The 14,288-nt window shown below is 33.3% G+C and overlaps 1 long non-coding RNA gene across 1 annotated transcript in view; it reads right to left on the bottom strand.

Moving 5' to 3' along the window:
- The window catches only part of LOC145725552 (uncharacterized), a 53,300-nt gene that overhangs the window by 28,347 nt on the left and 10,665 nt on the right, over window positions 1–14,288 (bottom strand). Inside the window, exon 3 of the long non-coding RNA XR_014177338.1 lies at window positions 7,641–7,702. This is a non-coding gene — a long non-coding RNA (uncharacterized LOC145725552). The remainder of the gene's footprint in view (window positions 1–7,640; window positions 7,703–14,288) is intronic.

Below are 14,288 nucleotides of genomic sequence, written 5' to 3'. Positions count from 1 at the left end.
GGTCTTATATCACCCTCCTCAGAAAGAAGACGTAAGATTTGTTGAATTTTCCCCCTTTGATAGGGTCAGTACTTTTAACGGAATAAAGTTAATTCTAGGTGATTTTAATTTTGCTATTCTGAAACATTCATTTAGATACTGGATAGTGTATACTTGAATGGCTTTGTACAGATAGTTCAGTCTCCAACACGTATTACAGATAGAAGTCAAACTTTGATCGATTACATAATTACAAATAACAAATTATTACAGCATAAAGTCCACCTTACACCTAAAGTTAGTGATCATTGTGTACTCTCTCTTAGTCTATTCCAAAAACGTGTCAAAAAATCAACGATCACTTGTTATGGAAGATCCCAAAAAACATATGATCCAAACAAAATATATGACTTTTTTTGATTGGCCATGGAACAGTGACGTTACCGATGTTAATATTTTGGCAGATAATTTTGTTAATGATATGAAATATATAATTAATACGCTGTGCCCATTAAAAAAAATAACTTATGAAAAAAAATACGCTAATAAGAAATGGATTTCGGATGAAATTAAACAAAATATGCAACAGAGGGACAGACTATATGTTGAAGAGATTATAAACGGTTGCGAAATTTTATTGTTTCGCAAATTAAATAGGAGAAGGATCAATTAGAAGGAACAATATTTTAAAGAAATTATTGATAATAATAAAACAATCAGCGAGAAATCAAGAAGAGTTTAAAAACCCTATTATCGGAAAAAAATAAATGCGTACCAGAAGAGATTCAATTTGGCAATGTAATAATAGTAAACGAAAATGTGATTGGCAGGAAGTTCAACGAGTATTTTATAAATAGCATTGTAGACATTATCGATAGCATTCCAAAGTATACCAGCCATGACGATGTTGTAATGACATATTGTCACGTTAAGGGGTAGTTGAAGAATACTCCGGTTTCCACAGGTATCCCACTTTTATTAGAACGCAATGACTTAATGGCTAGACAATAATCTTACCCCCAGATTGCCAAGATGGCGGGGACCATGATGTGGTCCGGTTTTAGGCAGGAGGAACACGGGGGCGACGCTTTATCGGGGATGAATGAACCCTAGACTTATGTCCGAGGGCATTCACCGAGCCGATAAAGTCGTGGAGAACCTACCAAAGGGAGGTAAGTAGGTACGGCAACTTATGCTGCTGGCCCACACTATTTCCTTTGCTAAGGCTGATCTAGGGTGTGGCACTTGGTCACCTACTGCTCCACGTTGCGTTGCACAATAGGCGTACCCAGACTCACCCAGAGATCAGTAATCTGTACGTGCTTACGGTGCAGTATTTATACTGACATCATAACCCCAATTCGCCAATCTTGCTTACACAGACATTGTACTGGAGGAGACCGGGGCAACTTAAGGTAACGGCACCTAGTGTAATCTTTATGTTACAATATCCCATACTTGAAGAGTTTATTGAGTTTCGAAAAATATCAATGCATGAATTAAAAGGGGTGGTTATGGACTTAAAAAATATTGGAGGCGGTCAACACGGTATTTCAAATAGAGTGTTAAGTGATGTATGTAATGTGGCGGGTAATCGCCTTCTGGAAATTATAAACGCGTCCTTGTCAACTGGCACCTTTCCGGAGGAATGGAAGGAGTCCACTGTCATACCAGTACCAAAAGTACAAAATACAAAGCTGCACAGTGAGTCTAGGCCAATTAATACGGTGGAAGTGTATGAAAAGGTATTAGAGGTGGTGGTTAAGACACAGCTGTTGCGTCACTGTAATATAAACAAAATAATAATAAAGTAAAACCACTCTTGTGAAACAGTAGTTATAAATGTTTGTGATAATTTTGTAAATAGTATAGATGGTGGTAAATAGTATAGATGGTGGTAACCTTGTACTGGCAATATTTGTGGAGTTGAGACGAGCATTCGAAACTGTAAACAGAAATACTTTAATAAAGAAAATGGAAAAAATGGGCATTAGACATAATGTGTTAGGGTGGTTTAAGTCTTACTTGGATGGCAGAAAACAAAGAGTCAAATATAGGTATTGTTTATCAGATCTAATTGATGTTAAATATGGAGTATCCCAGGGGACTGTCTTGGGACCTCTTTTGTTTTTATTGTATATCAATGATGTGGTCGGGGTGGTTGAGAGATGTGAGATGGAACTGCTGATGCTATGATTTACATAACTGGAGATGATTTGGGGCAAATGCAACAAGAAGTGAACCATGATTTAAAAAAATTGTTTGTTTGGTTGTGTAAAAATAACCTAAGTAAAAAAGGTAACTAAGACTAAATTCAGCGTATTTGGGAGAAAACAGAGAGTTAGTAATATAAATGTGGACAACATATACATTGAAATGAACGGAAGTAGAATAACGTATGAAAAAAACATAAAGTATCTTTTAGTAATTTTCGATCCAAATCTAAATTTCCGACTATTTGCGTCGAATGTGAAAGATGCTTCCAGGTGTCGCTTCCTAACTGTGGCCTACTTTAACACGCGCCCGGCCAGATATTGCGGCGCTTCGATTCCATTCCGAATCGAGTGCTCGTTCAGAAGTATCGAGCATAGTAGGCCCAAACCGTAACAATAGTATTGCGTCACCGCATCTGCAGACACTTCTCTATAGCCTACCCGACTACAAAATACGTGAGTTTCAAGTGGTTCAAAACAGAGCAATGAGAACAATTTTAAAATGCAATAGGTACACTTCCATACACGCAATGCAGGAAACACTCAACATACTCCCTGTAGAACAAAAAATATCGTTTGATACCCATGTATTTGTGTACAAACTAAAGAAAAAATTATTGCCTGATTACATTTGTAAAAAGATAGAAATTTTCTCTGACGTACATAATTATAATACAAGACATTGTAAAGATTTCATAATTAGTAGAAAATGTGAATCAAATTTAGGTTTTAATTCATTACTGTATAGGGGACTTCTTCGATTTAATTGGTTGCCAGTCAATATAAAGGAATCGCCTAATGTACAACTATTTAAAGTAGAACTGCGGAAACACATTCGAGAAAAAATGTATACAGGGTGGCCCAGTTTTAAATGTCAATAATTCACCATTCGATAGCCCATCAAAAAATAAGTTAACATACATTATGTCATTTTTCTGAAAAATGCTTCTCAAGTAAAATACAGTCCACAAAAGTTCAGTTTAAAAAATCTGTTTCTTGTCATAACTGTCAGACCGCTGGAGCAATTTTAATCAAGTTTTGAACAAATACATATAAAATTAATACTCATTATGTGATGTTAATGACGTTTGTCGAAACTGTCCAGAGGTGTAAATACAGAAAGATGGAATTTTTCTGCCTTATTCTCTACGTTACTAGATATTTTTCAAAAATTTCAGTTTTTTTTTACTTTACTTGTTCAATTTGACAAAATAAGTATCTTTTAAAAAATTCTGATTTGAAACTTTGTTTACGAGATAATTGAGTTATAAAGACGAGACTTAAAATGCTTAAGCATTTAAGTTAATTAAAATGTCTTTGTAGCCAGTTTTTATAGTTTCCAGACAAATTGAAAGACTTTAGTTTTGAAAATGGACTTATTAACCAGTAAATTTACTTTGAAACTGTGAAAATTGACTTGAGAGGCTTAAATACTGTCTTTGTAGTCAGTCGTTATAGTTTTCAGATAAGTTGAAAAACTTTAGTAGTGAAAATTGAATTGTAGCCATGAAAAACTATTTTATCTAGAATTTTTGTGTACAAATTCACATATTTCAACCTTGAAAATTGACTTGGACACCAAAAAGTGACTACGAACCAATGAAAAGTGACATCAAAAGCTTAAAATTTGCATTTGAAGTAAGTTTTCATAATTTGAAAATACATTTCAATATTTTAGTCTTAAAATAGTCTCAAATACAGGATATTGACATTAGGTTCATGAAAATTGACTTGAAGACTAACTTTTCAATTTTTTTTAATTTTCTTGTAACTCTCGACTATTTTTAGGGCTTTAAAACTGCTTTCAGCTTGGAAAATCGAGTTTTAGGGTTATCTTTACCAAGTTTTTACAAACTATTTTTACATCTTCCATAGGCTTAAACATGCCATTTCACGCTTATTAAACTGACTTCTAGACGCTTCACTGTGTTTAAGACTGAAAAATCAAATTTTAAACTATTTTTTATAGTAAAAGTTAAGTTTCAGACTCTTCATTGACGAAATTAAACAATTTTGGCATTAAATGCTACGATACTAGTGACGATACTAGTGTTGAACACTAATTTTTAGAATTAAGTTACTTCGAAAATTCGGAGTGTTACCAGTATTTAATTGAGTACAAAAAAATAATTTGAAAATCCGTTTTACAATACCTATAGTCTAAAAAATTGAAAGTCAGTAAACATTAGTCTAAAAATCCTGTTTTTTTATTATTTTCAGTATCAAAAATTAACTCGTAAACCTCACAGATGACCAGATTTGAATCCTTTTGAACCATTTTAAAGTAAAAAATACAATATCCAAGTAGACATTTTTGTCAATTTTGAATAATATCCAGTGAGCGTAGAAAATAAAGACTATCCCCCTATATCGACGCGTCTAAACAATTTTGAAGAATGTCATTCTCATCACATAACGAGTACTCATTCCATAATGGGCCTGTCCAACAATTTTTTTTTATTTCATAACTTCAATGACGGATTGAAAATATTATACCCGTATTTTTTTGTTTTCAAAAATATTAAGTCTAAATAGAAAAAAAATGATGATAAAAACTACATTAACCTCATGTTTAAAACGCCCGCCGCCGGTGACGTACTACACTATCAACCAATCAGCGACAAGAAGTGAAACAGCCAATAAAATCGCCAAGAATTACGTACGTCACATGCGCGCCAAAACAGATCTTTTAAATTTAATGGACAAATTCAAACTAATGTAGGAACATTTACGACCATAATTTTTTCTTCAAGAATATGAAAAATTAGTTTTTTGATCGTGTTCTTTCGATTCCAGTCATTAAAACAAAAATTTATGATATGTGGGATAGGCCCATTACTTGTTCCAAATTTGCTCAAAATTGGTCCAACGGTCTGACAGTTGTAGCAAAAAAACGAGTTTTTAAACTGAACTTTGGAGGTGTGCTTCTTCCTTAGGAAGCGTTCTTCAGGAAAATGACATAATGCATGTCAACTTATTTTTTGATGGGCTATCGATTGGGGAGTTATTGACATTTAAAACTGGACCACCCTGTATGTAATTTGCTTGTTGGTTAATTTTTGGGACATGTGGGCATTGTATTGTTTTGTTATTCATGTAGCATTATCGCTAAATAAATACTATTATTATTATTATTATCGAATATATGTTTCAAATATCTTTAATTTTTCTTAAACTTTTCCTCAGGACAAAAAATCCCGACGTCATTAATAACGGGTGATAAAGTAAATATTACTACTTATTAAGTTTGAACAACTAGTATGGGTAATCTTTACCCGAGTGAGCCGAAAAAAGGACTTGACTAAATGAAAACTCCGCTTTGATTCGGGTTTCAAAACCGCAGGCCGCAGGCGTAATCTTCTTCTTTCAACCCTTGATACGTAATTATATATATTACATACTCAGGTGGAAAGTGTTTGATTTCTGTCGAGAGATTTAGGATTTATCTCGAGACAGAAATTAAACTTTCTACCGTGGTTTGTATACTATTTTATTTTCAACCATTTATCAAAATCTCATTGAACTTTTAATAAATCATTTAGTTGAAACATTGATTGCTAATAGTCTCTAACAATAAGGTAGTATAGGTGCACGAGTAGTTATGACTTCAACCATAATAAACGACTGGTGATTTGTTTACAATCTTGACAACGTCATTATTGTGCTATTCCGTCTTTAATAGTTTGAGCTGAAACGTTTCTTAAAGTGCTTTTAACATGGAGATTTCTGAAGACGCAGATGTTACTCATCATCACCTGAGCTGCGAGCTGTTGCAGAGGTGGCGGCACAGTCTCTTAACTATAAAGAGTAAGCCCAGATATGACAAAACGCATATTGACATTCACCCGGGTGGAAAGTGACATTTACCCGGGTAGAAAGTGAGTACTTTCCACCCGTGTGGAAAGTAAAAGCAGATAATTTTCATCTTTCCACCTGGTTTACACATAAGAAATAACGTTATTACATACCTGGTTGAAAATAAAAATCTATTGTTTACTGTTTTCAGATCACTTTTAGCTATATTACACTTATCATAGTTTTCACTACATTCCGACAGTTTTTAGTGTCAAAAAACTAGATAAGAAATAAACTTTCTCGTGGTCGTATTTTAGAGTAATTTTAATGAGTTTTCTTTACCCTATTAGTTACGCTAGAAAGAAGGTCTTAATCGCCTTTTTAAATGAAGTAATGCAACCTTAATCACTATTTTCCTTTGATTCCGTAAACCTTTGAATGATGCGAAAAACCGATATTGGACAATGAGGCCTTCCCCCTTAACGGGTATTTAAAATTCTAAATTTAATTGAGACCTAGAAAATATAATTAGTTGGGCATTTAATGGTCTAGATAATTTAAAAACTGAATTTAAAATTTAAATTTGTTACTATCCTGATAGACTATGTTCACTTCGGCGTGTCCAGAACCAGAGCTTCCTATATTAAAAAGCCTAGATGGCCCAAAATTCCAATATGGCCGAACTAGGGATGTTTTTTTGAGATTTACATAAATTTCTACGGTTTAAAATCAAGACTTAAGGTTACTTGCCTAATTTTTGTTTGTTCATAGGAGATTTCAATAAGAAAAATAATTTTTAAAAAAGTTTTACTTACCTATAGCTACAAGGATTTGCAGAATTTCTTTCGAATTAGTTTGTTGTACTTTCCGACAAATGTTCTAACCAACTTGTAACTACTGCACATGTAGACTTATCATAATTTTCTATTTGCGGTGCTTACTTTAGAAACAAAATTTCGAAGATGATTGCAAACCTTTTCATCAGCATTGAGTGATCATGTGACCCTAAAATCGCATGTAGTGTTTATGTCACGTGCTTTGCGGTTATATTAAATTACACTGGTAATACTTGCAAATAAAACAGAACCGTCATTTTTGGAGTTACCCGACGTTGCCATATATTCGCTATTTTAAATATTTTTAATTTTTTGCCAACAATGTGAAAACTATTTATTCGATTGAAACCCCGACCAATTTTAATATTTTCTTATAGAAAATGGAATAAAAAAAATGAAACGGTCCCATTTTATTATACAACAAAAATTCAATTTTCTTGGGCAATAACATAAAAAACAACTTTTCAAATCAAAGTTACATTGAATATCAAAAGACTCGCCAGGCAATGTCCTCTTTTCCCATTCTGTCGAATTTAAATAAAACGTCTGTTGGCGATCGTGGAATAACCAAAAAGGGAAAATCGGTCTAGTTCACCTTAACGGCTAGTCGTATTCTATCCCGTAGAATATCCATCTGGACAAAATCAAAGCTTTGCAATCTAAATTTAAATGTGCGGGATAAAGAGACGATTCGGTTGGCAGAAGGCTATTAAAGCAAGCTTTGCAGCAAGAGAATTCATTTGGCCCTTTCCTGCGTTGCCAAACTTACCTCTCCCTAATATTTAGGTCTTGCTACTCGGATGATAAAAAGACTTACCATATCGTCTGAGTCGGGAGCGATGGCTGGAGGCAAACTATAGGCCCAATCCTCCAAATCACCTGAAATAAATTGTGATGTAATAACAAATTAACAGAGTTTATTATCAGTTTTTAGCGTAAAATAGAGCTTAAAATACATTAGAGAGTTCGATCGATAAATTAGCTAAAAGTGGATTCGAGTTTAAATTTGTCGCATTGGTTTCGAATGATTCAAAGCTATCTGAATGAACGTAGAGCAGGGTAGTTAAGCGACACAATGATAATTTGCAAAAAAACCTGTACGCTTATTTAATCAGATTTATAATGACTTCTATAAAAAAAAGTTAGGTTGATCCCATAACTAGTCGAGAATTGACACTGGAACTAAAACTTCACGAAAGTGAATTTAATAAGATGTTAAGGACTTTTACAGTTTATTTCCATGCTCACGTGTGTGTGTGTAAAATATGAAAATATGAATGAGAGAAAGTTATGTAATATGTAATGTTAGCTACTATTCTTTGAGTTAAAAGTTGTTTTGGATAGAGATTTGACTGTGAATGAGGAAAACATTATAATTTGTTTAGTTTAAACCCAACTAACAGCAAGTGAGCAAACATTCAGACAAAACTTACAAATCAAGATGACAATATTAAGTAAATAAGAAAGATACTTATAGTTGTACAAATTGGAAGATAGAGTGGTTACACAGTATCAGTATCTTTGTCTATAATAATATTTAAATAAAAGTAATCAAATCTTGTAACTTTTTTCTTTTAGAAAATGGACGAAAATATAGGTACAAAATTATTAGAGATTTTCATGAAGTTATATGTAGCAAGACTTTTGATGAACACTTAGTTAATTAACTTTGTGCAGAAGAAATCTTAAACTCAGTTAAAAACCTAAAACGGATTTTAGCAAAATGTTAATCTTGGTTTGTACATTAACCAAATGTCCCATCAAAGCTACATTTCAGGTTTACATTAGAAATTGCGTCTCGCTTGTTCTTACAACGAATCAGAACAAAAAAATCTAAAATAAAACAGTGACCGTAGTTTAACAAAGCATAATTTCAAAAAATTGGTAAATTTTTTTAAGAAACATTTTATGGTACACCATAATGTCGAGTAACCGTCATTCCGATCATATATCATTTTTTTCTCTTAACCCAAAATATGTCTATCAATAGACCCGTCAATGAAGCTAATCGACTTTTTTTCCTACGGACGCAATCATTTAACGATGGATTTGATACAGGGAAACCTAATGCGACTTTAAAACGATACTCGTTTCCGGCGAACACAAACAGTCAAAATTTCCATGCACAAAACTATTTATGAACGTGGATTTGGAACTGGGATTTCTGGTTTGATGCCAAAAATATGCATTGTTCGGCACCTAACCGAGCACTTCTGTTCCGCGGCTTCGGGCTGTGACTGTTCGGATATTCTGTAAATGAAATATACCGAAACGTTTACCCCTATTTGGTAGATGAATTGTATTCTGTCTTTTTTTCCAACCAGTTAAAATCTACTGTAGATGTGGAAACATTTTATTTGTTCATATTAGTCAGTGGAGTTTGAAACGAAAATATGAATCCACGATGGGACGAATTAGATATTCAGTTCGTGTAACTGACCTTATTCGATTTATAGTAATAAATGGAGTCTGGATTAAAAAGCACTAAAATCATGAAAAAAGCGCTTAAAAAGCAAAATAATTTGCTTCAAAAAAGCATAAAAATCTGTAAAAAAGCTTTAAAAAAGCACAAAACTCTTTCAGAGATGCAAATTTTTTTCAATTCAACTTCTAGAAATTTTTTGAAGATTTCAAATTGCTTTAGAAGCAACCGGAAGATTTTATACTGTTAAAAACTTTCAAAAGTCTTTTGAACTACTTGAGCATTTGGAAGGTTTTTGGACTGTTTAAACAGCATATTGAAGGTTCTGGAATGCTTTAGAGGCATTTGGAATCTCTTACACGGTTCACAAAATTTTTTGGAAGCTTCTAAACTGCTTTAATATCTTTTGGGAGCTTCTAGACTAGTTGAAAAGCGTTTGGAATCTTTTAGACTGTTCTAAATAATTTTGAAAGCTTCTAGACTATTTTGAAAGACTTCCGACTGCTTTAGAAGCATTTTGGAGTTTCTGTAGTGTTTTGAAATCTTTTTAGACTACTTTAGGAGCATTGAAGGTTTTGGACTATTTTTAAGACATGTGAATTTGAACTTTTGGAAACTCTTAAACTGCTCTAGAAGCATACGGAAGCTTTCAGACTGCCTTGAAATTTTTTAAGAGCTTCTAGAGTAGTTGAAGATTATTTGGAATCTTTTAGACTGTTCTAAATGCTTTTGGAAGCTTTTAGACTATTTTGAAATGCTTTAGACTGCTTGAGAAGCATTTTGGAGTTTCTGTAGTGTTTCGAAATCTTTTTAGACTACTTTAGGAGCATTGAAGGTTTTGGACTACTTTTAGGACATGTGAATTTGAACTTTTGGAAACTCTTAAACTGCTCTAGAACCATACGGAAGCTTTCAGACTGCCTTGAAATTTTTTAAGTTTCTAGACTAGTTGAAGATTATTTGGAATCTTTTAGACTGTTCTTAATGCTTTTGGAAGCTTTTAGACTATTTTGAAATGCTTTAGACTGCTTGAGAAGCATTTTGGAGTTTTTGTAGTGTTTTGAAATCTTTTTAGACTACTTTAGGATCCTTGAAGGTTCTGGACTGCTTTTAAGATATGTGTATTTGAACTTTTGGAAGCTTCTAAACTGCTTTAATATCTTCTTAGAGCTTCTAGACTAGTTGAAAAGCGTTTGGAATCTTTTAGACTGTTCTAAACTATTTTGAAAGCTTCTAGACTGTTTTGAAAGACTTCCGACTGCTTTAGAAGCATTTTGGAGTTTCTGTAGTGTTTTGAAGAGCATTGATGGTTCTGGACTTCTTTTAAGACATGTGAATTTGAACTTTTGAAAGTTTTGAAACTGCTTTAGAAGCATACGGAAGCTTTTGAGAGTTTCTAGATAAATTGAAAAGCATTTGGAAGCTTTTAGACTGTTCTAAAAGCTTGTAGAAGCTTCTAGGCTGCTTTGTAAGCTTTGCAAGTCATTTTAGAGGTTTTATAGTGTTTTGGAATGTATTTTACATTTTTTTAGACTACTTTAGGAGTATTTGGAACTTTTTTGGTCAGTTTAAATTTGTAAATTGATACTTATACATTTTGCAACATGGTTTTGGAGTTCAGAAGCCTTCAATATCTCAATAAAGCAATTTTTTTTTCGAAGCAGTTATTAGTTTAGTTGATTTTTAAAAACTTGAAAAGCTTGTTTTGTAAAAAACTAGTTAAACCATACAAAAGTAGCAGTAAATAAGCACAAAAAACTAAAATAAGCACAAAACGAAGAAAAAATTAAAAAAATCTGTCAAATGACGCGTTTTTGCATAAATCGTTCACATTAGATGTCAAAGGTTGGTTGCTTTTATTATTTACAAAAAGCAAAATTTCTAGAAATCCGGACTCTAGTAATAAATAAAACACCTGCATTATAGCAGTATTTTCACAGTCACGAGTGGGAAGAATTGCTCGTGCACCGAGTTGTGGTGACCACACGAGTAATGTACCGGGTGATCCAATAACACTGTTCCTCGGCCATATCTCAGAAACCGTTCGTCGTATGGCTTTCAGGTAACAGAAATTATGGGGTAAATTGGCCATAAAGAATCGCTGGAAAATATTTTCAAGTTCTAAAAATAACCACCAGAGGACGTAACTGCCATCTTAAATTTGGTGGTGGAATTTGGGTCATGTTGTCAAAACTGGCCCCCTGCCGGAGTAACATTGAACTAAATTAACTATATTTTGGTTGATTCTTATTGCTCAAGAAATACTCTTTTCAACGATACCAGATTTGTTAAAGTCGGTCAAACCGTTAAGAAGTTAAAGCGGGTTATTGCAAAAACAATTACACCCCCCACCATCTTTCTTTTTGAAATAACTGAAATTTTTGTTTAACGAAAATGAGAGATAGAAGCTAGTTCTCTTTAAAAATATGGAAAACACTTTTTAGTTTATTATGCAAAATTTATGGAAAATGCAATTTTAAAATTTAAGATCGCAGTTGCGCCTCTTGTGGTCATTTTTACAACTTGAAAATATTTTCCAGCGATTCTTTATGGCCAATTTATTCATTATTTTTTTTAGCTTAAAAGTCATACGACGAACGTTTCCCAACATATGGCAGAGGAACAGTCTTATTGGGTCACCTGGTACATTACTTTATCTACGTTCTACACAGAAATTAGTCAATTTTTAGCTCTAACTTTCAGTTACGTAATAAGAGATTTTATCGCACTAGTGCGTTAATTAACTTTTTTTTGTATTCTTATGATGCTTTATCACACTGTACGGTGAAACCAATAACTATCGCGTGGTAAAATACCTCATTACGTAATTCAAAGTGAGCTAGGTAATGAATCATTACCATGCTAGTCGTAGATAAAATAGTTTCAATGTTCAATCACTGTTTAAGAATATGCCTATTAATCAGTAGTTTTGAGTAGGTCATAACACCCCCTACCTACTCTGAGTAATGAGTCATTACTCACCGACACCAAACAGATACCATTATGTGTAAAAAAAACGTAAAGTAGATACACTTTGCACGCTAGAAAATAAATTCAGCTTAATATGATTTACTTTGTAACCTTTGCATTATAAATTTTTTTACGTTGGAGTTTTTTCTTTGCCTCAATTGCCGAGAATTTTATAAAAGCAAGAAAAAATAAAAAACCTAAGGTGTTCCTAATTGGGTAAATACTTCCGACGTTAATATTCGAAAAATGCAAATAAAAAGCAAAAAAATGTCCTGAATTTCCCTGTAGGAAATATTTGAAAAAGTGTCTTAAATTTGTACACTTCAATAACTCGCTCTCTATGAAGCGAGGCGCGCAAGATGAAGTTTAAACAGTGGGTGCCGTGTCAAGAGCAAACTTTCCTAATAATGATGGAAATCCGAAAGCCAAATTTCAATAGCAGTCAAGAAACCTGAAACTACGATTCACCTAGGTGAAGTTATATTAAACAGAAATTAAATAAGTGCTCTTGACATGTATGTAAAACCTGGTTTTATTAACATTTGTTTATTGTTAATATCTGCTCAGTATTTTCAGCCATGAATTTAGTTAGAATTAAACATAGTGTTGCGAAGCGAACTTTTGATTATTAGTTAGGATTTCTTTAGTTATTTGTTGTTACCCCTGTATGCTACGTTGCTTTGTTTACATTCTTTTGTCTGTGTTCTAGAAAATCCTGGCTCCGTTGCTTATATAGAGAGAGATTTATGTTATAGCTTAATGAGTGTGAGAGAGAAAGTCAATTTCATGAATATTTGTGCACTTTCTAGAAACCATGGAAGCCTATATAAGCAGCTGAACCAGGCCTGGTTAGTTAGTTGTTGAGTTGATGGTTGTAGTGAAGTTGAAGTTGTCAGTCAGTGTCAGTTTATTGTTTGTAAACAATATACAGTGTTGTACAAGAAGTGTGTCATTAAGGAGTACGACGGTACAATAGTTTAAAATTGGGTTATCCTATTTTATTACTCTTCTACTAATGGGTTTTCCAATAAGAGGTGTTATTTTGAATAGCCGGCTATTTTGGTAGATGTAGTAGAAACTACGCCATTAATAAAAATAGAACGATAAAAATGGTGAAAATTTGGCAGAGTTTAGTAAAACTCAAACATTTTTGGGTCGTCATGAAGCACTTTGGCGGACCATAAAGAAGAAGAAGAAGTTAGCCGAAAGTGTTGAAGAAAAATAAGTTGATTTTTTATGGCCGGAATTGGATGGTATGTTGATCTGACCAACGTTTACTTTCCGGAGGAAAAGTTTCCGGACCGTGTTATCTCTCGAAGAGGTGATCACAATTGGCCACCGAGATCTTATGATTTAACACTGTGTGACTTCTTTCTTTGGGGCCACGTGAAAGATAAGGTCTACGCCATCATCAGCCCATCGTCGATTCAAGCCCTCAAAGATTACAATTTTAAGAAAAGGATATTATCCTGTAGGCGTGGTCGTGGTGGTCATTTGGCTGATGTTTTCCATTATTAACGGCATTCCTATCCCATCATTTATCTCAAAAAATGGCATTTTCTTTGAATATCAAAACCACACCTCTTATTGGAAAAGCCTGTACAAGTTTAAAAAGAACATCTTATTGATATCATGGTGATATAACAAAGAAAACTAACAATTGTTTTCAGTTTGCTTGAATGCAAATTAGTTATAAGTTTACAGAACGTAAATGTTTGAATATCTTCATCCATATCTTTTGCTGTTTCTACTCCAAACCGCGACATTATAATGCTATAGTAAGATAATTTTTTTATTAGCTAAAAGCACTAATATTAAGCAATTCAAAGACAGTCTATATTTAAATTTATAGGATTGTCCTAAGTGGTTATTTCAACTGATTATTGTTTCCTGCTTTGATTACATCCCAAAACACAAAGAGGACCTCGTAAAACGCTTTATCCAAAAACCCAACGTCTTAAAGGGGTAGACAGTAATGACCGACACGATAAGAGATTCAGTTCTAATTTAGCTTCTCTTGCTTTTGAATTGTATTTATCCCTGGCCAAGAATAAGCTTTTAATGACCGCTAGG

Source organism: Ips typographus, linkage group LG2 (assembly GCF_016097725.1).
Source record: "Ips typographus isolate SLU linkage group LG2, UJ_Ityp_2.0, whole genome shotgun sequence".
In the NCBI taxonomy this organism is placed as follows: domain Eukaryota; kingdom Metazoa; phylum Arthropoda; class Insecta; order Coleoptera; family Curculionidae; genus Ips; species Ips typographus.
Note: the sequence above shows the minus strand (reverse complement) of the source record. Positions and strands in the feature narration are given on the sequence as shown.